The sequence below is a fragment of the Alligator mississippiensis genome, chromosome 1, assembly GCF_030867095.1.
Source record: "Alligator mississippiensis isolate rAllMis1 chromosome 1, rAllMis1, whole genome shotgun sequence".
In the NCBI taxonomy this organism is placed as follows: domain Eukaryota; kingdom Metazoa; phylum Chordata; order Crocodylia; family Alligatoridae; genus Alligator; species Alligator mississippiensis.
Window position 1 is genome coordinate 216,189,894 of NC_081824.1, and position 22,961 is coordinate 216,212,854.

Genomic DNA, 22,961 nt, shown 5'->3' on the forward strand with positions numbered 1-22,961 from the left:
AAACGGTCTCCTATCAACGAGACAAAAGGTCAGACTTTACAATAAATATACACAGAGTGAAGGACACACTCATGTGGCTACATAAGTCTTCTCTGAAGAGTTTTACAGACTGGTAATATGCAGCTCCAGACACTAGACTTTTAAATCATTTAAAGTTGACATAAGCTGATCCTACCCTCAATTTATAATCATGTTTTTACTTTTAGACTCTGACAATCACAAATTGTTTATATTAGATCTGCAAGTATTCCTATTCAATAATATCATCAGAGTTCATTCATCGTGATGTCATAACAGCACTCAAATTCTTTACAACCCCAACCCTATGACCTTCCTCTGACTGTCATCAACCAGAAGAAAAAAAGCCTAGGGGAAAAAAACTCATCTGAAGTCTGTTGGAAGTGAAATTTTCCATGTTTGAATGTGGTTTTCAGACCCTCTGAGCTCCACAGGAAGACACTGGACACCACCTACGTTCATTGTGATCATAACCTTTGAAGACATTCAAAAGATAAAAAATGGGTCTTAGCCATTTTGCATGAAAAGTCTAGGGGCTGAACTTGACTGGAACTGTTTTAAGTACTTCACAACTGCAACAGCAGTACATCATATGAAAAGGCTTTGCTTGGCATTTGTCCACAGTTATAAATAAAAACATATTTATCTCTGGTCATGCATATAATTTATAAGTCAGACAGAAGAAATTTTTTTTCCTTTCTAAATCTGTAGCAAACCTAAGATAAATTCTTATAAATTATAAGGGAAAAAACAGAAAAAAGAAAAAAACCTACATAAAAAAAATCAAAACAGTTTGGCTTTTTGGAATCTGGTAAACAAATTATTTCTTGTATGCATCATTGCAAGTGGACACAGTTCCATGGTATCACATGAAAATATTTCATTGGAATTAATAGGAGGTGGAAATTTTTCAGTGTTTTGAGAAGACCAACATCTTCCAAGACATTTTATCTCCTCTGAAATGACTGAAATAACACTGTGTTTATGATCACTTGTGCAGTGGCAGTCACTGCTTAAAGGTCTGAACAGGTCCCATTCAAATGACCTCACTGGTACAGTTTGGGCATGTCTACATGTGCACAATTTATTGGGTAGTAACCAAAATTACTGCACAGTACAGGCATGTATCTACATGTGCATGCCTGTACTGCACAGTAAATATGGTGACTTATGCTGACTTGAGTGTAAAATTGATACCTGCATGGTACAGGTATCTAATTTACCCCCGATTAGTTACTGTGCAGTAATGCATGTGTAGACGCCTTACTGTGCAGTAACACTGTATGTGGACTGACTTGGGACTAACTTTAGTCCCCAATCAGTACACACACAGCGTTAATGTACTTTAATGCCTGCACATGTAGACACCAGCCTATTCCCATTTACTGCATAGTAAATTTAAACCAGGATAAATGCATGTGTAGACATATCCACTTAGTATATCCAAATGAAAGATCATATGAAGACCTAAGTTTGAGAACCTGGTGAATTTCTACTTATTCATATCACATGAGGCAATCTACCAAATAAGCCTTTAAATTCAGCCCAACTTATTTTTCAACAGCTTGATCTATATGGAGTTAAAAAAAAAAATCAATCATCCCTCCTTAAAGTTTTGCTTTATTAAAAAAGAGCTAATGACAATAAGGTATACATCTCAGCCCAAGCTCTTCTCTACACAGCTAGCTGTAGTTAGGTTGTTTCTGTAGGGCTCATCTGTTGTAGACCTTAGTTTCTTGTGCCTAAGAAAGCCCATTCTCCCCATACCCTTTAACCAGCACGTAGGTGTCAGGATAGTCTGACAAGGGTCTCACACCTACTGACAAGTTGGAACAAGAGAAGAAAATTGCCACCTTCTTCTACCTCTGTACTTGGAAAAGAAAATAACTTCAGTATTTCAGGTATAGTTGTGTGGTATCCATGGACCATATTGAATTTTTAATGGTAACCAATATATTCGCACAACCTGTTGGAGCCAGTGATGTCTCTATCTAATTTACATGCATGTATTGAAGACCTGGGACATGCAGCTAGCTATACATAAACAACTTCATATGCCCACTTTTGGAAGTACCTTAAAATAATCTTGAGAGGATAGTGAAGTCATAGCATTTGGGTCACCATATATAATCAAATTCCTCTGAAAAAAGGAGGGAAGAGTTTTTCCAGGCAGATTACACGGTATGTTTAAGAAGTATTCCATCCTAGAACTGTTACAAAAAAAGAAAATTAATTAGAAGAAAACAAGCGAATGCATCCCTGTCAGCTGTCTGCACTGGTCTAGAAAAGCAAAGTTTCAAAGCTACAAACTGTACAGCTGATAACCTTTCTCACTATAGGTAGCACTCAAGTCAACTTGATGACAAAAGTTCTATGACATCACTACCAATTGATTGCCTTGGTTGGGAGTACTAGAGAGATTCATTTTGATGGTCCTTTGCTCATACTAACATTTTCAACCAGCTAGAGCCTACTTTATGGAAAAGACCTTATCATTCTTTTTTCAGGCTATAACGTGTCTTGCCTTTTTAATTCATTTAAATTAAGGTTCTAAAAATTGAAAGAGTGGTGCTTACCTAGAACTGCCTGAGCATTCTCATTTGCTCTCTAAATTGGGCAATTTTAATATCATATGGGAGAAAAAGAGAAAGTTTGAAGGAGACCAGCAAAATTTTTCCTATTTGCAAAGCTAGCAGAAATATGACATTTCATTGTTTTTCTGACAGTGAGTTTTATGGAAACTTTTTTTTGTACGGCACCCACTGTGTCAGTTTACCTTGTTCCACTTTTAACTTTTTAGTATTTTTTCCTAATAAGTTAGTCCCATATCCTGTAAACATTTAAGCATTTGCTTAATTTTTAAAATTATGAACACGAATAGTTCCATTGTAAAGCTGTCCCATGTAAGAAATATAGCACTCATCTGAAAATAAATCAGCCTGTATGAAGTATAACACCCGTGTTAACATATGAAACCACCTTGGTTGAGTTTGTTGATGATGAAATGTAATGTGGGATGATAATATAAAAGTGATACAAATCAATTCCATGGAAATAAAATAATGCAGGAGAAGCTGCTCTTTTGGAAATGCTTCTGGATAGAAGCAAAATGAGGAAACTGAGTTTCAGGCAGATCTCTGCTACTGGGCAGCCTTATTCCTCCTGTAAGTGGCACTGTCTTTGTGTGTTTTTCTTACAGTGCAATGATTTAAAATATTAAGAGAGCAAATAACATATTCTGCAGTAAGCAGTATGCAAACTCTTCATTTTGTCTGAATAAAAAACCTGAATGCTTCAGATTAACAGACCCTTGGCATGTACTCACAGCTGTATGCTGTGGGACTCTTTACCAGTTAACATTTTCATATATCCAGACATATGGATGAATTGAGCACAAGAGAAACAGGACTGATTGTAATTACATTGAGCATTTCTGGCAACAAAAAAAAGTTTTTCCTTGTATGCAGATAGGTTTAAGTTACAGCAACACAGACTTGCCAAGTTTCATGGTTTTACTGTGGGATATAGGGCAGAGGCTTGATCTAAAGACCAATGAAATGAATGAAGAAGTTCCTACTGATTTGATTAGGCCTCACAGTTGCAAAACAAGACATACATAGCCAAGTCAATGCTCTTTTCTAACAAAACTGGTTTTGTTAGCACAACTAATGGGTTTTAAGGTTAGATACATTTGTTTAAAAATCTAAAACTGAATTTGAGTTGGTTAAAATGAACTTGAATACTCAGTTTAAGCTCTAGGTTAATGTTATATGAGAGTCTAACCTTCCAAGCTCTTATAGAAACTACCATAGAGGAAACAACACAATATTCACACTTTTGATGCCTCCTGAACCCTTCTAATGTTTTTCAATCAAGCATTCATTTCTGTGGCTTCTCCACCTTTACTACTTCATAAAGGTAAAAGATTTTAAGGCTTACCTTAAAAATCCTTAATTTGAAAAATAAACAAACATTCGGTAGTTCAGTCCCTGATGCCTTCCTATACCATAACATACTTTCAAGTAATAAATCTTTACTCCGACAGATTTCTGATGATGCATTGCATTAATACATCATCATGACAATATTCGTGATGTATTTTGAATGTATTTCCTGAAAGAGATATCACCTATACATTCCATTTTTAGAGCACTAGAGAAGGTTGTTTAAAGGGGCAAGAAAGGGACAGGCAGGGGTTTTATAAAAGCTCCAAAAGAGAATGTGGAATGAAGTTGATCAACCTCTTTGAATTGCTGAGGAGAGTAAAAGAAATGAAAGATGCCGCTTGCAGACCAGCTGTTTCTACCATCTTCCCTCAAAGCACAAGGTGATTGTCTGGTTGTTCCTAGGACAGTTATTGCTGCTGGTAGTGAAAGCGAAGGGGAAAAATGCTGTACTAGAGTCAGGGAAGTAATGACAAGTGTGTCAATAAAATGAGGTACTTGGGCAACTGGAGTGTGACAATGAGAGATGTGATATTACAGGAATAATTAAGAAGGTCTGCATAATAGTTTTCAATAGGCCTGCAGACTGAGTAATAACAACCTAATAGTCTTAGTGAAAAGATTTATGGTGAGAGTTGTGCACACTGAAATGGAGGAAACCACTGAGAACTGACACAAAACACTGGTTTTCTGTCTCTGATACATCAGTTCAGACAGAAGGAAGGTAGCATTATATCCCTTTACCATATTGAGGGTGTCTACATGTACAATTACAGCACATGAATAAACCGTGGATCTTATTGCCCCACAGTTATTTCCTCCCAGGTATGCCATTTGAATGTGCACCCAGGAACAATTAAATCCAGAGCAATAGGCTCCAAAGTTTATTTCTGCACAGCATGTGGAACTGGGGTGGAGCAGCCCTGGCTGGCAGGGGGCCCTGCAGGACAGTTTGCCAGCCTAGGACTGCTCCTCACCCCCCTGCTCAACATGCTGCAGAGGGGCTAGCTGGGGCATAAGGGAGCTTCAGAGTGGGGCTAGCCAGCAGGCAGCTCCAGCACTGAAGCACCCTTTTGCCCCAGCCAGCCCCTCTAGCATCTACACATGTGCTGCTGTGGAGTTTTTTACTCTGTAGCAGGATAATACTTGTATTTAGAAGTACGATCCTGCTGCGGTGTAAATTAGTTTACTCCAGCCTAATGGGGCGCATGTGTAGGTGCACAACATTTACTGCTCAGCTAATCAGTCAACTGTGCTGTAAGTGTCTTATGTAGATGTGCCCAGAGAGAGGTAGTTGGCCAAGTTAATCCAAAGCCAGGCAAAAGGCAGGGCAGAGTGGCAACTTATAGACTAATTTAGAGCTTTCTTATTCCTCTGATTTAGCATTTCTCAACCTACGGTCACGGCCTAAAAGTGGGTCTCCAGAATGTATGAAAGGGTCATGAAAAAACTTAAAAACTTGATCAGCAAATTTTAAAAATGGATTCTACTTTAAAGAAGAAAAATGTGGGAAACTGTGGCTTTTCCCTTGAAGGCTGGGGAGTTCCAGCCTGAGAGGGGCTGCTTGCCACCTCCCCACCCCGAGGGACCCACACACTGGGGGCTGGGGGCTGGAGGCAGGGGGCAGTGGGTCAAGAGTGGGGGCCACTGAGTCAAGCCTGGCTATGAATGATTACAAAAGGGTCCTGGTACAAAAAAGGTTGAGAACCACTGGTCTATAAGGTGCTCTGCCCTGCCTTTAGTCTGACGTAGTCTTTAAGGTGTCACCTTGCCCTACCTTTTACTGTGTATTTGTCATTAAGAACGGTACAATTTTGGGTTTTTGAAGAGAAGGTGCATTTTTCAAAGATGATTTTAACCAAGGTTAGGACTACCAAGAATGTCCCTTTATGAATGGAGATATAATTTATTTCAAGCATCTTGAAAGGCTTCATTCTGGGCGTGTCTACATGAGCACTTTAATGTGCAGTAACCTATTTTACTGCATATTAGTCACATAAAAACATGCAGTTACACTAATGTGCAGTAAAATAGGCTACTCTGCATTGTGTCACTTAAAAACATGCGCTTTTGGTACTGCGCATTATGGCAGCCTAATGCGCTTTTTTTTAGTTCCTCATATTGGATATACTACATTTAATGCTCATTAGGAAAAGTGCATTAATGCACTCTCTATTTCCTTAATAAATTCGAAGAAGTTTACATGAAAACTTGCGTAGCTCTTAGAATTTCCATGTTAGGGCCCATGATAAAAATCTGTGGTACCTAAGGGATTCATAAACAGACTTCCCCTCAGAACTCTCACCCTAATAAAGGGGATTAATTAAATTCTAGTTTGTTGGTGTCAACTGTGTCGGTGGTAGCTAACATTCAAAATGCCTGGGATGTTTGATTTTAAGCTGAAGATGTTTGCCAGGGAAAAATGCATAGGCAAATCTGGGCAAAAGATCAGCCCCTTTTCAATGAGCAAGAACAAAGGCCTGCTCTCTAGTTCTGAGCTAGATCTATCTATGTGAAGTTACTAGGCATCAACCAACAATGGAGATAAATAGATTTATTTAGCTTGGATGTATGAACTGGTTGAGTAGACAGCATGACATTTTACCGGTTTATAGTAACAGGTCCAAGCACCCTCTTTGTGCATGAAACATGCATCTTTGGTAGCTTTGGCAGTGACCTCCGTATTACCATTCTCGCTGAAGAGATTTGATAAAGAACTGACAAAATCTTCAGTGTCCTGTCCTTTGGCATATAGACGCTTTCTGCACCATTATCTGTGATCAGCCTGAGGTGCTGAATTCTTTGTTCCAAGGTTAGGTAAATTCCTTGTGTTGATCAGAGAGCCTGGAGGAAGACAATGGATATCTCTGTGTCCTGGAGTGCATTTTTCTCATCAGGGCTCTTCTTATCAGGTCATCTAGTGAGAAACAGATGTAAATTTCCTTCTTCTTTACCTCTGCAATTAGCATTATAAGGAGCTTTGTAAAAACCCCTGGGGACATCAAAAGGCTTATGTTGGAAAGGGTCTTTAAAAAAAATAGCAAACCTGATACATTTCCTGTAGCATTCCTTTGTTAGAAAATGCAGGTGAGGTCTAATGGGGTTAAATCTCTAGTGAAACTGCTGTCAGTAGTACATTTTGGTTCTTCACTCTGGATCTTAATTTAGGATTTTTTGTTGTTGCTGTTGGATGTAAAATTCCTTCTGTGAAAACTACACAAGAAGAGTAAGTGTGAATCTTCAAACACGCTTATCAAGCTTTTGCCTCTGACCTTGGTGGGGAAAGGGGCAGGTTGGATATGGAATTCTGGAAGATAAAGAAAATATTTGAGTTCTGTGGAATATTCCTGATGGATCAACCCTTGCAGCAACCCTCGTATCCACCAGCTCACAAATGGACTACGCTGTTGATACTCATGGAGTCTTGTGGTGTGCATTATTGAGTTATTTAAAGTTTTCTTAAGACTTTCCTTGCCCTCTAGGCTTTGTATCTGCATATACTTGAAGTTCCTTTAAGAATGGAATCAACTGTTTTCTCTTTCCCTGTGTGTGTATAGGCCTAGAGAGAAGTGGAACAGAGGAAGAAAAGGGGTAACTCCTCACTGTCTTTGAAAACCAAACTTCCCACCAGAGCTGTCCCTAGGGTATGACAAATTGGGGCAACTACCCCAGACTCCATGCTTGGGGGGAGGTCCTGCAGAGCTGGGAGGAGCGGCTATGGCCCCTCCCATGGGGCCCACCTAGAGCGGGAGGCTCAGCCCTGCACCGCGGAAGAAGCATGGAGAGCCCTCCCCTTTGCAGGGGTATCACAGCCCCACACAGTGTTAAGGGGGTCCCACATAGGCTGATTTGATCTGGGCCCCCTACCTGCCTTGGGTCGGCTTTGGTTCTCACAGAAACCAATTTTGGAAACAACCAAATCTTAACATTGCAAGAATTTGGAATTCCTTTCTGGATTGAACACGTTTAAGGATATCCTGTATGACTGGCATTCTCAGGAAAAAAATAAGATTGTGTGGAACAAATAATTGTAGTTGCATGCAATATTTCTGTGGATGATTACTATGATTGCAAGAGGCAACTTGGGTTTTGGCATGTTTAAACTAAGGCACAACATGTGGTTCCAAAGCTCTGTAATGATTTAGATTTCTACTACTAGAAATGATCTAGGTTTCTACTACTGAAATATCTTAGAGGAGAGTCCTAAACTTGAATGCAAGGGTTGTTTCTGTCCCCAAGTTTGATGAAGACAGCCAACTCTCCATGAGGGGGTTTTTTTCCTAATGTGGTGGTTTATTGAATCTTTTGATGATCAGATGGTAAGGAAAAAATTCACTGCAGTTATTCTATCAGGATAACACAGACATAGCATTTCTGACATGCATGGGATTTACCTTGAAATAATTCCTCTTTTTAACCTACAGAACAGATATAATTTGATTTACCTATATTGTCTTGCCAATAAGCTTGATCTGGACAGGTTACAGTGGCTGGGATAAAAATGTTTTAATGGAACCACACTTATCCAGTCAGTCAGTCCTACTAAAAACACTGTCAATTTGCCAAAAAAAAACTCATTGCAATGGTATTTTAGTGACATGAACAACTCATTAGGAGGTGAACTAAGACAACTCATTTTATAAAAACCACCAGACAGGTAATGACTTTTATACTAATCTGAACTGGATCCAAAACAATGAGAATTATCACTGCTAAGTAACCCATTTTTGTAGTTGCCAAAAACCCAAACCCACAAAACATGTTTGGTGTCCACCAAGAAACAAGAACAATGGCAAATATGGGTGTATTTGGGCCAGTATAATGGCAGCACTACAGGAAGGCGAAAGTGGGGGGCCCAACTGCAGACATCATTGTAAAAATGCTGAAGTTTAACCTTTGTTTTACTCCACTGAAAAACAGTAATAGCAATAGAGAAATCCCCTGCCCTGCCAACATCCTGGTATAACAAAAGCCACATACCTTTTCCAATCCTCATTCCTACCAATTTTCAGTTGCTTTCAAAACAGTTTATGCAAATGCTTTCTACAAACAAGTTCTTGCAAATTTTTGGTCAGTGTTAGATCCTAATCTAGGCTTACTGATGTCATTCGTTGCAGGCAGAGGACATCAGTGCCAGAAACCTATATGTTTTCCAATCCCATGTATCTAATAGTATTCATCAGTACAGGAAGTAGTTAGGGTTATCATATTTCCAGTTTCAAAAAAGAGAACACCTATCAGAGAAGGGGGTACATGATGGTGGGAGGGGCAGTGACATGCTGGTGCCCTGTCCCTGCCCATGCCATTGCCCCTCACTCCCAAGCCACAGCCCCACCCCCCAGCTCTGCTGCTGCCCCTCACTCCCAACCCACAGTACCCCACCCCTGGAGCCATGCTGGTGCCCCTCACTCCCAACCTGCAGCCTGCTGGTGCCCCTCACCCCTGATCCACAGCCCCCCTGGCACTGCCAGTGCCCCACACTCCCAATCCACAGTCCCCTGCTTCCCCTCGGGCCTCTCACACCCAAGCCACAGCCCCCTCAACCCTGCTGGTGCCTCTCCCTCCCAACCCACAGCCCCTTGCTACCCATAGCCATGCAGCATCTCCTGGCTGTCCCACCCCTGTGAGCAAGGACATCAACCGCAATGCTGCTAGTCCAGCCATGCAGCTCCCCACTGTCCCCCTAAGGGCCCCCCGCTTCCCCTGCTGGGGGGGCAGACACCTCTCCCAGCCCTTCTTCAGCCCCAGAATCTGAACAGCTTCCCCCATTGCCAGTAGGCCCCCTCCCCTCCACATACCTAATACACACACACACACACACACACACACACAGACTCACATGCCCCACATGCTCCCCCAAACTCCCAGACAGTTCCCAAGCCCTGGCCCTCCAGTTCCCACTCCCCATAGACTTATCTGCATCCAGCTGCTGGGACTGCACCCTGCCTGGTTGCATACCAGCCATATGTGTGTGTGTGTACACAACCACATGGCACCCCCTGCCTCCAATCACCCTCTCCCTACTCCCCCCAACCCCAAGCAGCATCTACCTAAGGCAAGCCAGAAAGTGTTGGGAAAAATATCAAGGCTGAGCAGAGCAAAATCCTGGACATTTCATATTAAAAAAAATACCCAGACAGATCAGAGGACCCAAAAAGAGGACAGGTCCAAGAAAACCCAGATGTATGGGAACCCTAGGAAGTAGTAGAAAGTATACTGCTTTTTAGGTAACAAATATGTGGATTTTTAGATTTACCTGTGAAAGTACCTTATGGAGAGTTCCCTTAGATGCTGAAATGTGTGTTGTTTCTTTGTTATTCTACTGAAGCCTATTGACACATTTCATTTCACAAAAATCTCCATGGCTTTTTGTTGTTGTTATTGTTGTTATATATCAAATGAAAAGCAAGAACTGAAAACCCTATTAACCATCATTCTCTTGCCTGATGCATCCTACTGACTGGTATGCTACTGAAAAAAAATTGTTCATCTGAAGTTCACGTAAAACAGAAGTAAAATCAGAAAGTTACCCACAGGAATTCTGCATTTCCAGACAATTGTCTTGTTGGTGTTCAAATATTAAAACTCTCATAGTTGTTAAATAAAGAGCAATGAGAAAATGCATGCAATTTTAATTTCCACTGGGACTATGCTTAGTGTGAAACAATCATGTTGTTACTTATTTTTCTAAACACAAAAATAGCATTACAATGTGAGCCTCAGATGTTACTTGGAACAAGGTAGTGAAAAAATAAAGTATTCCCTTCCAAGACAGCTTTTTGCTTTTTTTTTTTTCTTTTAGAAAATTGCTTTAATTAGACAGATACTTTAAAAAGGAGACTGATTACACATCCTATCTGAAACACTGTTTCAAGAAGAGCAGATTAACCAACAAATGAATTTCGCTAAATCCCATGCACATATCTTCATTTGCTTGATTCACCAAAAATGAATGCTTTTAGCTTGGTAGTTCTACTGTGCATAATAAAGTGGTTGAATAGTATGTTACAGCCAATGTGCATTGGGCCCTACAAAGCAAGTTCTTTGATCTGAGCTTTCTCACTTTGACAGTCAGCTGTCTGTGATTGTTGCGCAGGATCCTTTGTTAGAAGCCATTTTGTCACGTGCAATAAACTAACCAAACTAAGACTATGCAATTTTTGTAAGCTGCCCCCAAAAAGGTTTAACTTGTATGGGCTCCTAAGGGCCAGGCAATTTCAGAACCTATAAAGTTATTTGGATTTGTTTTCACACCAGCTTCATGAAAGTTAAATGCAAAGTTAAGCAAGCTTCTATTGTAACTGCTTATGCAGGGAACCTGTGAAATATGGATTGATGTAGACCTTACATCCTTGAATACAGTCTTGGTCTTTAGGTACAGCATTGTTACTGCAAACCCACTAAACCCTCTTTACCCACGTAAAGTTTGATGGAATTTCAAGGGATGTCAAAGAATTCTGTGTTGGGCTTTGCAAAATGGGGAACTAAAGATCTCTGTGGAACAGATTGCATTCGTCTAATCAACTAATTCATAATCACTCAGTAAGAACTGCTGACATTGCAAAATAGCTGGCCTAAAGAAATACTATACAATATTGTATTTGTTAAAAGAAAACTATTTTTGAAGAGCATTTCAGCCCTGCTTGAGAAAATCACTTACCTTGAGAAGCTCAGGTTTTGGTAAATTAAAGGTTTTTCGTAGTTCTGAGGAATTTCATGGAAAGCTATCAACTCTTTTAAAAACATTAACTCTTTATCAAAATGTTGACTAAATCATCAATGAAATTTTAATTACCATTGACAGCATTTTCACTAAAAAAACGTTGATCTGTAAGTAGCTTCATTCATGTAAATGAGATTGATCATGAAATAAGTATTGCCCGCAGAATCAGGCCCTTAGGGACAGAGCAAGGGAAAATAATATAGGAACTGCTATATCACAGGGATAGACAAAAAGGGATTTCCAGCTTATTGTCCTGTTTCTGATAATGATCCAAGTGGGAGGTTCTAAAGGAAGTTGTAAACTCCCTTCTTCATTATGTATTAATATACACTGTGTGTGTGTGTGTGTGTGTGTGTGTGTATAGGGGAAATTTGTTTGTGACTCCGGTATCAGACAAATTCCACCAAGGAAGCAACTCTATACAGATATGTGACATGGCTAAGATTTTTAAAAATGACTGCTAATTGTGAGTACCTCTTTTTTGACTAGCCAGTGTTGGATATTTTAAGGGGACCTGATATTCAGGTGTTCAGCTTTTTCTTCAAAAGAAGCCCCTTAAATGCCAACAAAATTTTTTGGCAAGCAATATCATTTCCAGGAATCTTGGCCTACATGTCTTTCTGTATAAAGGCAGGACTGGGAGGAATCTTAGGTGCTGAGGTGACATGCGGTGGGGCCTCATAAGTGGAAGAGCTCAAAGAGTGAAGGAGATCTGGAGAAAAGCAGAGGGAAATACTCAAGAAGGAAAAAAAGTTTAAGCAGCAAAATCAGCAATTACTATGGCAGAACTATACTGCTGGTTCATTATTTTTGGACTTGATTTAGAAAGAAAAATAACAAGCACATTTTTCCAGTTATATTATGTTTGGAGGTAGCATATTTAAACAGGAGAGAGATGGATTAGGAGACGTGAGTGAGAATCTAATAATAATTACTACTAAATAAAGAGGAAAATCTAGGCCAAGCAGGAGCAAGGGAGAAAGGTAGCACTATCAACAAAGTGCCTCTTCCATTTCATTGCAGTTCCAAAAGATAAGAGAAAATGAAAACAAGGAGAAAAACAAAACAAAACAAAACACATTAATGCCAAAATCATGACCTAGGCAACAACTATAGTAGAGGATATCCCAAGCCAAGTCAACATTGGCAGCAAATCCAAAATCAGCAACCCTGGCTGCAGAAGGCGCTGAGCCCTCATCCTCATTTCTGGCCCCTAATCAGAGCCATCTGCAGGGTGTTAGTCCAGTTGGATGCTGACGCAAAAGATTCTTATCTTTCCAGTCATCTCCACAAAGTAATGAACTTCTCCAAAATAGTCTGCAGTGCATATGGCCAGATGGCAAAGAGCACTCAACTTAACTTCCTAACATCCACAACCCTGATCGCTTCTATGCAGGTTTTTATATAGGTCAGCACAGGATCTTCATCTCTCTTCAAACATGCCTCAGAGGTCAACTTCAGCAGGTTTTGGAGTTGTATTTTGTAAACAACATGGTGAATTTTTTTCAACAATCCTGGTTCTAGTCTACAGTTTACGCTTGTCAACAGGAATGCACTATCAAACTTATGCAGTCTCATTATCCATCTACTGCACCCAGGCAACAGAAGGAATTGAGGAGGAAGAAACCAGTCAGGGCTCCTTGCAGAGCTTCATCCCAAAAATCTTTGTAGGGATATCAGGGGCTTAGCAAGCATTAGCATTTTTGTCCCTAAGGCAACTACTGGCTATGGATGTAGGAAACATCAGTACCCAACTTGTTTGCCTTGGTAACAAAAGATGTTATGCCCTACACAGGTGTAGAACCTCTCTTTCCTCTGCAGAAGGATTAAAAGCATTCTTTCCTCCTTGACCTCCATATCCCCAATTTAGCTTTTATTGTATGTGGATCCTACAAATTAATACATTCTCACCAAAATAATTGCTAGTAGTATTTTAACATTAGTATGAGATGGTCTGGAGTTTATGCATAGCAATGAACCATGGAATTAATTTAATATAAATTAAGATAATTTAATGTCACGAACAGAACAGTTTGTACTTTATGTACAAGAATGTACCCCTTCTAACCAAGATTAACAGCTTTCTTTTCCAAAAAGTCAATCACAGATTTCAACCACAGAGTTATATAAGGCTCCCTGAACACCCTTCATATGACTTAAAATGGGGTAAAAAATTAACTGTGATTCTTTGTAATATCACTTCTTGAGATACATTGAGTATATTTGGGAATTTTGGCAAGGTCTCTTGAAGAGAAAGGGAAGCTAGAGAGGATGGATACTTAGAGTGGTTCAATAACTGAACTAGAATTCAGTAAACTCAGTAGATCCAATATCTAGCTTTTCCATAGACCTTCTGTGTAACCTTGGGCAAGTCACTTAATCTCCTGAGCATGAGTTCTATATATGTAAGAAAAGGAGAGTAAAGCTCAGTACCTCTTTCTTAAGTATTCACATTGTGAACTCTTTGAGGCACTGAAAGTCTCTCACTAAATGTTTATCAATTGGTTAGCACCTGACTTTGGTGTGGCCTCTCTAAACATTACTACAATGAAGAAAAGTAATACTGTATTTATCCCAATCTAAGATGACCCCCCAGTAAGTAGATTCTATACATCAAAAAATTATACATTTTTTATAATTTTCTATGTCTAGAATCTAATTACTGGGAGGAGGGTCATCATGCCCCTGGCCACTACAGGGGGCAGGCAGTGGAGAGGCAGGTGGTGTTATGTGCCTTCCCCCTGCTACCTCTTCCCTCTACCTGCCCCACCACACAATCAGGCTCCTTTTTCCCCCTCTGCCTATACTCTGCCTCATGTACCACCCCCCCGCCTCTGCTTCTTCTCTCCCTCCTCCTCCCCCAGCCTCTGTTTCCTCCTCTCCACTCCCCTGCAGCACTGCTCCCCACCTCCCTATCTCCTCTCTTCCCTCCAGTCTCTGCTCCCCCTTCCCTTCTCCCACTTTACACTTGTTCTGCCATGCCAGGCTCCATCCCCGTTCTAGCCCAGCCCAGGCCAAGCCCATGTTGCAGCTCTGCAGGGTGCACACCAGCTGCTTTGGGGCTGGGATGGAGCCATGCTCAGTGCCCCAGGCTGCAGCATGCACATAGCCTGCTGACATGGAGCAAGGGTAAGGGTGGAGGGAGAGAGGCAGGCAGGGGAGCAAAAGCTATGGGGCGGAGGGGAGATGACAGGGTACAGAGGTGGCAGAGAAAGGGGACAGGCAGCAACTGCAGCTGTGGCCCCAGCCCCAGACAACAGCTGGAACTAGAGCCACAGCAGCTGCCTGCCCCCCACTGCTCTCATATGCAATTCTAAGACAAGGGGCTTCTCCCCCCACCCCTACATATTGAATGCAGGGGGGAGAGGAACTCATCTGAGAGTCATGTAAATAGGGTAGTTTCTATTTTTTAAACTAGTTAGGCATCTGACATTCTGTGGTTACTGTTTTCCATGATGGTCACAGTATTGTCCCATTGTTACCATTCATTTCTCTCTCTGCTCAATCCCCCTGTTGTCTCTCGTCTTATACTTAGGTAATGTAAGCTCCATGGGTCAGGGAGTTTGTAAAGGATCTAGTACAATGGAGATGTGATTCATGATGGGGTCCCTAAGTTCTACCATAATACGAATAAATAAACAACTTATTATAATGGCTGCCAAGTCAAATACCAGCCATATTTGAGAATCTAATGTTGGCTGTGCAGTCTTAATATGAACCCAGCTGATTCACACTTGACAGATTCAATAATCATGATTTTACATGATTCCTCCTCATTAAATTCATGAGATGTCTTGAATTTGTGGGCCCGTTTGATGAAGGCAGACTGAGGCTAAAAGCTATTACTCATCCAACATCCCATAACAGGCCTCATTAACACAAGTAGTCTCACTGGCAAAAATGGCAGAATTCCCATTCACTTCAGCAGTGACACCGTTTTACTCACTGGCTTCATTGAGATCATTTGCATCAGTACCGAGGGCAGGATTGGACCAGTGAATCAGTGTATTGGTCTTACCTCTCCTCCTCCAAAACTACTTCCACTATTTCAGTGATTTCTCATGTAATTATTTCATCATTAAGGAAATTACTGCTTTATGTCATAGGTCATAAACAGACACTGTCCTTGGAGCAGGAACAGTGATGCCAGGATGTGTCCTACTACACCTGTCCTGCTTCAGTAGTATCTATAGGCATCACCCAGGAGGTTGTCCTGTGGGGTCAGGTCCCTGCCACTCTGGGCTTCAGGGCTCTGATTCTTCAGGACAACAAGTCTGGGCCTCAGCTCAGGGCACAGCAGCAGTATGCATACCTCAGGAATCACCCTGCTGAGGAAATCCCAGCGCACACATCTGTAGATAGAAAAGGGTGGGGGAACTCTGCCTTTACAGAGGTGTGCCCTGGGATTTCCCTTGAAGAGGGATTCCTGGGGCATGCAGGATTGGGCCCCTGAAGCCCCATGAGTGCCTGACTAGCACAGCTGGGGAGCACAAGCAGCCCCAGGCTTGCCCCAGCTCTGCTCTCTTACCATAAGAAAAGAGATGCTGGCCACAAAAAGGTGGCACAAACTCCTACTAGGTATGGTCATGATCACAAATTTGGGCATTTGTGGTGTGACAAAAGGCCACTGCATCTATTTGCTTGGCTTTTGTGCCCCCATAAAAAATTTTATGGCAACGCAAAGGTGACATCTGCAGCCTTAGTGCTGGAAATAGTTTCTTTCTTTCTTTCTTTGCTCGCTTCGGCAGCACATATACTAAAATTGGAACGATACAGAGAAGATTAGCATGGCCCCTGCGCAAGGATGACACGCAAATTCGTGAAGCGTTCTTTCTTTCTTTCTTTCAAGATGGCCGCCGACAGCTGAAGCCCTTCTAAGCTCTTCCAGCTCAGGTGCTTTCAGCTCGTTGCCCCGCACTCCCTGCCCCCCTTTTCCTGTCCCCCCCCCAAAAAAAAACCTGTTGCCTCTCCCCACCCTGTCCCTGGGGACCCCCCCCTGCCCCTTCCCCCCACTTTCTGAGCCTTTTTCCCCTGGGCTCTGGCAGCCTCGTTTGTCTCTGCCCCTCCCCCACCCGCGCCTGAGTTGTCCCTTTGATTTCTGCTGCCTCCCTCCCCCAGGGCCCCTTCCCTTGGTCCCTGCCATCTGCCCCTGCCTTGGGGCTTGCCCTGAGCCCCTGCGGGGTTGCTCTGCCCCCCCTCAGGCCGATTTTGGGGCGTTTTCAGCCCCCTCCCAGTCCCAGCCCCGTGTCAGCCTGAGGCTTTTTTTTTTTTTTTTTCTGCGCTTCGCAGTTTAACCCTGTCCTGGCGAGGAATGGCGGCTCCTACGCCTGGCAGCTGGCATGAGGATGTCTCTTGGGACCTCCCACTGTCTCATGTCCTGAGGGTTCATGCCCCTCTCCATGTGGGGCTCGAGGCTTGCGTGGAGGCTCTGGCCGCCCTCCTGGGATGGCGTACCATCCGCTACGCGGGGCGCGTGAACACGGTCCCGATGATCTACTTGAGCAAGCCCGCCTTGGTTGACAGGGTGTGTGTGGAGGGCCTGGACATTGCGGGCATCCACTACCCTGTCACGCCCCTAGAGACTCAGGCAGTGAGGGTGGTGATTTCCAACGTCCCACCGCACGTTTCCGATCGGGAGCTGGCCAGGGGACTCGAGGCCTATGGGGTTCCTGCGAGTCCTTTTCGCCACCTGCCAATGGGAAGCAAGGACCCTCAGGGGAAGCACGTCCTGTCTTTTCGGAGGTAGGTCTTCATGCTCCTCAAGGAGGGCCCCCAGTCGCTGCCTCGCTCCCTGAGCCTCACGCTCGAGGGGCGGAGGTTCATTATCTATCTGTCTGTGGGAGAGACCACGTGCTTCAAGTGCGGGGGCTCCTCCCACCTGGCTGCGCAGTGCCCTCAGGGCAAGGCAGCCGGACCATCGCCGCCTGCGGCAGCGCCGAAAGACGGCGCGTCGACCTCTGGGGCACGCGGCAGGCCCAGGGAGGCTGGGAGCTCTTCCTCCCGACCTCCTTCCACCCCCATTCCATCTCAGGGGACCGGGGTCTCCAGTGGGAAGCCATCGTCCAGCTGAGGGGCTGGTGCTACTACCATGGCCCCACTGCCCCCTCCCCAATCTGTGGCGCCCCCTGCCCTTGGTGCGGCAGCCCCACCGAGTGGAGGGGCGGACGCTTCCCCTTGCCCCCTGCCTGCCCCGGCCGAAGTGGCTGGGGTGGCCGGGGACTGCGGTGCTGGAGCTTCATCGGATGATGGGGCTCTGGCATCCTCCCAACCACCTGACAAAGCGAGGGAGATGAGGGGGGCCTCTCAGGACATCCCATCCCTGACAGACCCCTCCTCGGCCAGTGCCGAGGGCCCCCCCACTACAGAGCCGGACCCCACCCCGGCTGCCACACCACCCGCCCCGTTGGATGTAGCCACCGACGGGGCAGACTTAGCGGGTGGGGGGGAGGGGCCTTCAGGGGTCCCCCCTCCCCTCGCCTGTCCCCCAGCCTCCGGAGTCGGGCGGCAGCAGGGATAGTGGCGAATGTCTCTCTTCCGGTGGCCTGGCCCCAGGGGTGGCGGGAGAGCCTGCTGCCCCTTTGGTCACGCCCCAGGCTACCAGAGCAGATGGGGAAGTTAGCGAGATGGAGATCCAGCTCTCGGAGTCTCGCAAGAGACGTCGTGAGCGGGATGGCCCCTCCCCCCCAAGAAGACAGGGAATGTCCTCGCGGAGCCGGTCCTTGACTCGGACGACGAGAGGCGGCTGATGTGCCTGGACATCGAGGGGGTCGACGCTGCAGTTGCGGGCGAGCTCCCGCCAGGGGGGCGGCCTCGCCGCTCTTCCGTAGGCAACATCCACCCCAAGCTGGCAGAGCCCCCCTGGATCCCTCCTGACTATGGGGGACTCCTGTCCTTGCTGAAGCTAACTAAGGGGCAGAAAAATGTAGCGGGGCACATCACCCAGTGGTGTGCGGACCCCAAAGTGTTTGTCAAGGCTGCCAGGGCGGCAGTCAAGCTCATGCAGCAAGATCGGGGCACACGTCAGATGGCCTACCGTCTGGACAAGCTTGCCCAGAGGGTGAGAGTGGAGTGGGGCCTGGGCGGGTCCCTCGACTAGAGTAGGGCACGGTAGGCCTTCCCTGACCTGTCTGTATTGCCTTGCTCTGCTCTTGGGTGCTTGCTCTTCCACCCGCACTCTGCTTTGCTCCTCCTCTCCCACACCCACACCCATAGCAGCCACAACCATTGGCACCTTCAACGTCAACGGCTGTCGAGACGCGGTGAATTGCGAGGCCGTTCTGGAGCTCCTGCGACAGAAGAGGCTGGCCGTCGCCTTCCTACAAGAGACCCACTCTGACAGGTTCAACCAGGCGGCCTGGCTGGCTGCCTGGTGAGGACAGGTGTTCCTGAACCACGGCACCAACCTCCGCGCGGGGGTCGCGACACTCTTATCGCCGCAGCTGCAGCTTGATGCGGCGATGCCGCGGGAGGTCATCCCTGGCCGCCTGCTGACCATCCGCGTCACCCTCGCACAACACCGTCTGCTGCTCATCAACATCTACGCGCCCTCCGATGGCCAGGAGAGGGTCACTTTCTTTGAGACCTTGGCTGCCCTCCTGCGCGACGCTAGCGAGGATGATGACCTGCTCCTCCTCGGGGGAGATTTCAACTGCACCACTGCCCCGCGCCTCGACCACACAGGGCTTGAGCCCCACCTGCCCTCCGCTCGCAAGCTGCAAGCTGCCCTGGAGGGGGCAGACCTCGTGGACATCTGGCGAGCCCTGCATCCCGATGCGCGCCAGTACACCTGGGCCAAGGTGAGTGCCGGTGGTCTCACCATGGCTCGCCTCGACCGCCTTTATATCACCAGGCACCACCTGCCACTCCTGCGCAGCAGCCGCATCGCTCCCTCGGGTCTATCAGATCATGGCCTGGCCTTCAGCGAACTGAGCCTGCCGGGGAGAGCCTGTGCACGGGCACCGTATTGGTGTTTGAACGTTAGTCTGCTTCAGGACTCTTATTTCCGGGACTGCTTTGCCCACTTTTGGCGGAGGTGGGAGGCTGTGAGACTGAGCCACTCCTCCTGGAAGCTGTGGTGGGACGTGGGCAAGGTCCAGACCGAAGCCTTCTGCCAGCAGTACACCCAGCTGGCCGCAAACGAGACGCGCCGCCGTATCCGGGAGTTGAAGGAGGACGTGGCGGAGCTCGAGGCTGCTCTGCTGGCCACTGGCAGCGACGCGGCACTGAGCGAGAGCCTCCGGCTCCGCAGGAAATGCCTGCGCGACTTGGCGGAGAGCGCGGCCCGCGGCACAAGGATCCGCACCCGCTGCCAGGAGCTGGTGGAAACTGACGCCCCGACCCGCTTCTTTTTCGACCTGGAGCGGCGGAGGGCAGTGAGCAAAGTCTTGGATCATCTCAAGACTCCTGAGGGCGGGGTCATTACAGAGCCGGGCGAAGTCCGCGAACGTGCCGTCGCCTTCTATCGCGACCTGTTTGCGGCCGAGCCATCGTGCCCCGAGGCCACGCGGGAACTCCACGAGGGCCTACCACGTCTCGATGCCCTGGAGGCCGGCGAGCTGGAGCGGGACTTGTCCCTGGAAGAGCTGGTGGCCGCCACGGCCGGCCTCGCCTCTGGCAAAGCCCCGGGCCTCGACGGGCTGCCTGCCGAGTTCTACAAGACCTTCTGGCCTCTCCTCGGCCCCAGCCTCCTGCGCGTTTTCCAGGAGAGCCTTGCCGACAAGGTCTTGCTGATCAGCTGCCGCCGAGCGGTGCTGACCCTGCTGCCCAAGAAGGGAGACCTGGGCTACATGAAGAACTGGTGGCCGGTCTCCCTGCTGTGCGCGGACTATAAGATTCTGGCCAAAGCGCTGGCCACCCGCCTCCGCGCGGTCGTGGCCTCTCTCACCGGGCCCGAGCAGAGCTACTGTGTGCCGGGCAGGACCATACAAGACAACCTGTTCCTGCTGCGGGACCTGCTCACGGCTAGCGAGCTCTTTGGCCTCGACGTCGGCCTCCTCTCTCTCGACCAGGAGAAGGCCTTTGACCGCGTGGGCCACGCTTACCTCTTCCGCACGCTGGAGGCCTTTGGCTTTGGGCCCCTCTTCACCGGGGCCCTCCGGGTCTTGTACCGAGACATTTCCAGCCTGCTCAAGGTGAACGGGGTGCTTTGCGCTCCGTTCCCTGCGCGCAGGGGCATTCGCCAGGGCTGTCCGCTGTCAGGCATGCTCTACGCCCTGGCCATCGAGCCGCTGTTACACACGCTGCGCCGCCGCCTGAGTGGGGTGGCCCTGCCATCGGCCACGGGCCCGTCCGCTGGCCCTCGTCTCCTGCTGTCGGCCTATGCGGACGACGTCATCGTCTTCCTCACCACCCAGGAAGACGTGCGGGCTCTGACAGATTGCCAGCGGGCCTACGAGCGCGCCTCCTCCGCCCGCGTCAACTGGGGCAAGAGTGACACACTGCTGCTTGGCGCATGGACTGGCAGGCCTCCGCCGGACTTGCCGGGGGGCCTTGCCTGGCGCCGCGAGGGCCTCAAGGTCTTGGGCGTGTTCCTGGGGCCGACGACCTTGATGGCGCGCAACTGGGACGGCCTCGAGGAGGGAGTGGAGGCCCGCCTGCAGCGGTGGCGCTGGCGCCTGCCCAGCCTTTCCTACCGGGGGCGCGTCCTCGTCATCAATAACCTGGCGGCGGCGACCCTGTGGCACCGCTGCGCGGTGCTGGACCCTCCGCCGGAGCTACTGGAGAGACTGCAGCGGCTCCTGGTCGATTTCCTGTGGGACGGACGCCACTGGCTCCCACGAGCTGCCCTCTACCTGCCCACCGGCGAGGGGGGCCAGGGCCTGATCGATCTGGCCAGCAGGGTGGCCGCCTATCGGCTGCAGGCCCTCCAGCGGCTCCTGTACACCGAAGGCCACCTCCCGTGGCGATAGCTGGCATGCCGATTCCTGTGGCGAGTGGGGGGCCTCGGCTTTGACCGGGAGCTGTTTCAACTGGACCTCACCTTCCTGAACGGGGCGGTCCTTCCCCTGTTCTACCGCAGCATGGTGCGGGCCTGGCGGGCGGCCTTCCATCTCTGTCCCCAGGCCAGGCACCTGCGGTTTCCGCAACTCCTTCGAGAGCCCTTGGTCCACAACCCGGCCCTGCACCAGGTCGTGCCGAGCCTGGCCTCCGCCAGCCTCACGGCAGCTCTCGTCGAGGCGCGCTCCACCCGCCTGGAGCACCTCCTGGACCCCGCTCGTTCAGACTGGCTGTCACCCGAGGCCCTGGCAGCCCGGCTGGCGATGCGCTCCGTCCACACCGTGGGGCGGCTTCTGCGGGCCGTTAGGGCCGCCCTCCCGACGCAGGCAGCGACCGCCCTGGAAGTCCATCTCCAGACTTGCCGGACCCTCCCCGCCACGGATGCCGCAGAAGACACCTTCCCACCACTACCCGTCATCCCAGTGGTACCCGGCGAGCTGGCCGAGCGGCCCAACACGCTGCTCAGGCTCCCGGTGCCCCCCAGCAGCAATACGGGCTGCCCTTTTGGCACCCTGCCCCGCAAGGGCCTCTACATGTGGGTGGTGCGCACCCGGCACGCCCAGGTGCTGGCCGGCTGCCCTGACACCGGGTGGCGGCGGCGCCTGGCGCAGCCTGGGACCCCGGCGTGGCGCACGCTGTATAAGGTGCCCATCTCCAAGAAGACCGGCGACCTGCAGTGGCGGCTCGTGCACGGCATCCTGGCCACCGGCACCTTTGTGCGTCACCTGGACCCAGCGGCCTCGGCGGCCTGCCCCTTCTGCCCGGGGGTGCTGGACGAGGACATTTTCCACGCGTTCCTCAACTGCCCCCGGCTGCAGCCTCTCTTTGCCGCCCTGGGCACACTGCTTCGGGTGCTGGGCCGAGACTTCTCCGAAGACGCCTACGTCCACTCCTTTCCGTACTGGGCGGCCGAGCGGGCCACGGTCAGCCTGGCCAACTTCCTGCTGGGCCAGGCCAAGATGGCCACCCTGAAGAGCCGGCAAAACCGGCTCACCGGCACCAGGATGGTCGACGCCCTGCAGCTCTTCCGCCTGCTGGTGCGGGCCTGCCTCTCGCTCGAGTTTGAGCACGCTGTCCTCCGGTGGAGGGTGCCCGCCTTTGAGGAGCGCCGGGCCCTCGAGGGGGCGCTGTGCCGAGTCGAGGCGGGACGCCTGATCCTCGTACTTGATGCCACCGGCTGCTCAGGCTGCAGAGACACGTCAAGCGGGCCAAGGCCTTGGACTTTTGTTCATGCGGGTCGACCCCGGAGGCCTCCATGGGTGTCCCCGCTGGCAGAACTG

General features: G+C 48.2%; 1 non-coding gene across 1 annotated transcript; it reads left to right on the forward strand.

Moving 5' to 3' along the window:
* The first annotated feature begins 16,417 nt into the window (after window positions 1–16,417).
* On the forward strand, window positions 16,418–16,524 carry LOC132247999 (U6 spliceosomal RNA). The gene has a single exon (XR_009459359.1). It is a non-coding gene; the product is annotated as a U6 spliceosomal RNA (small nuclear RNA).
* Window positions 16,525–22,961: the final 6,437 nt, after the last annotated feature.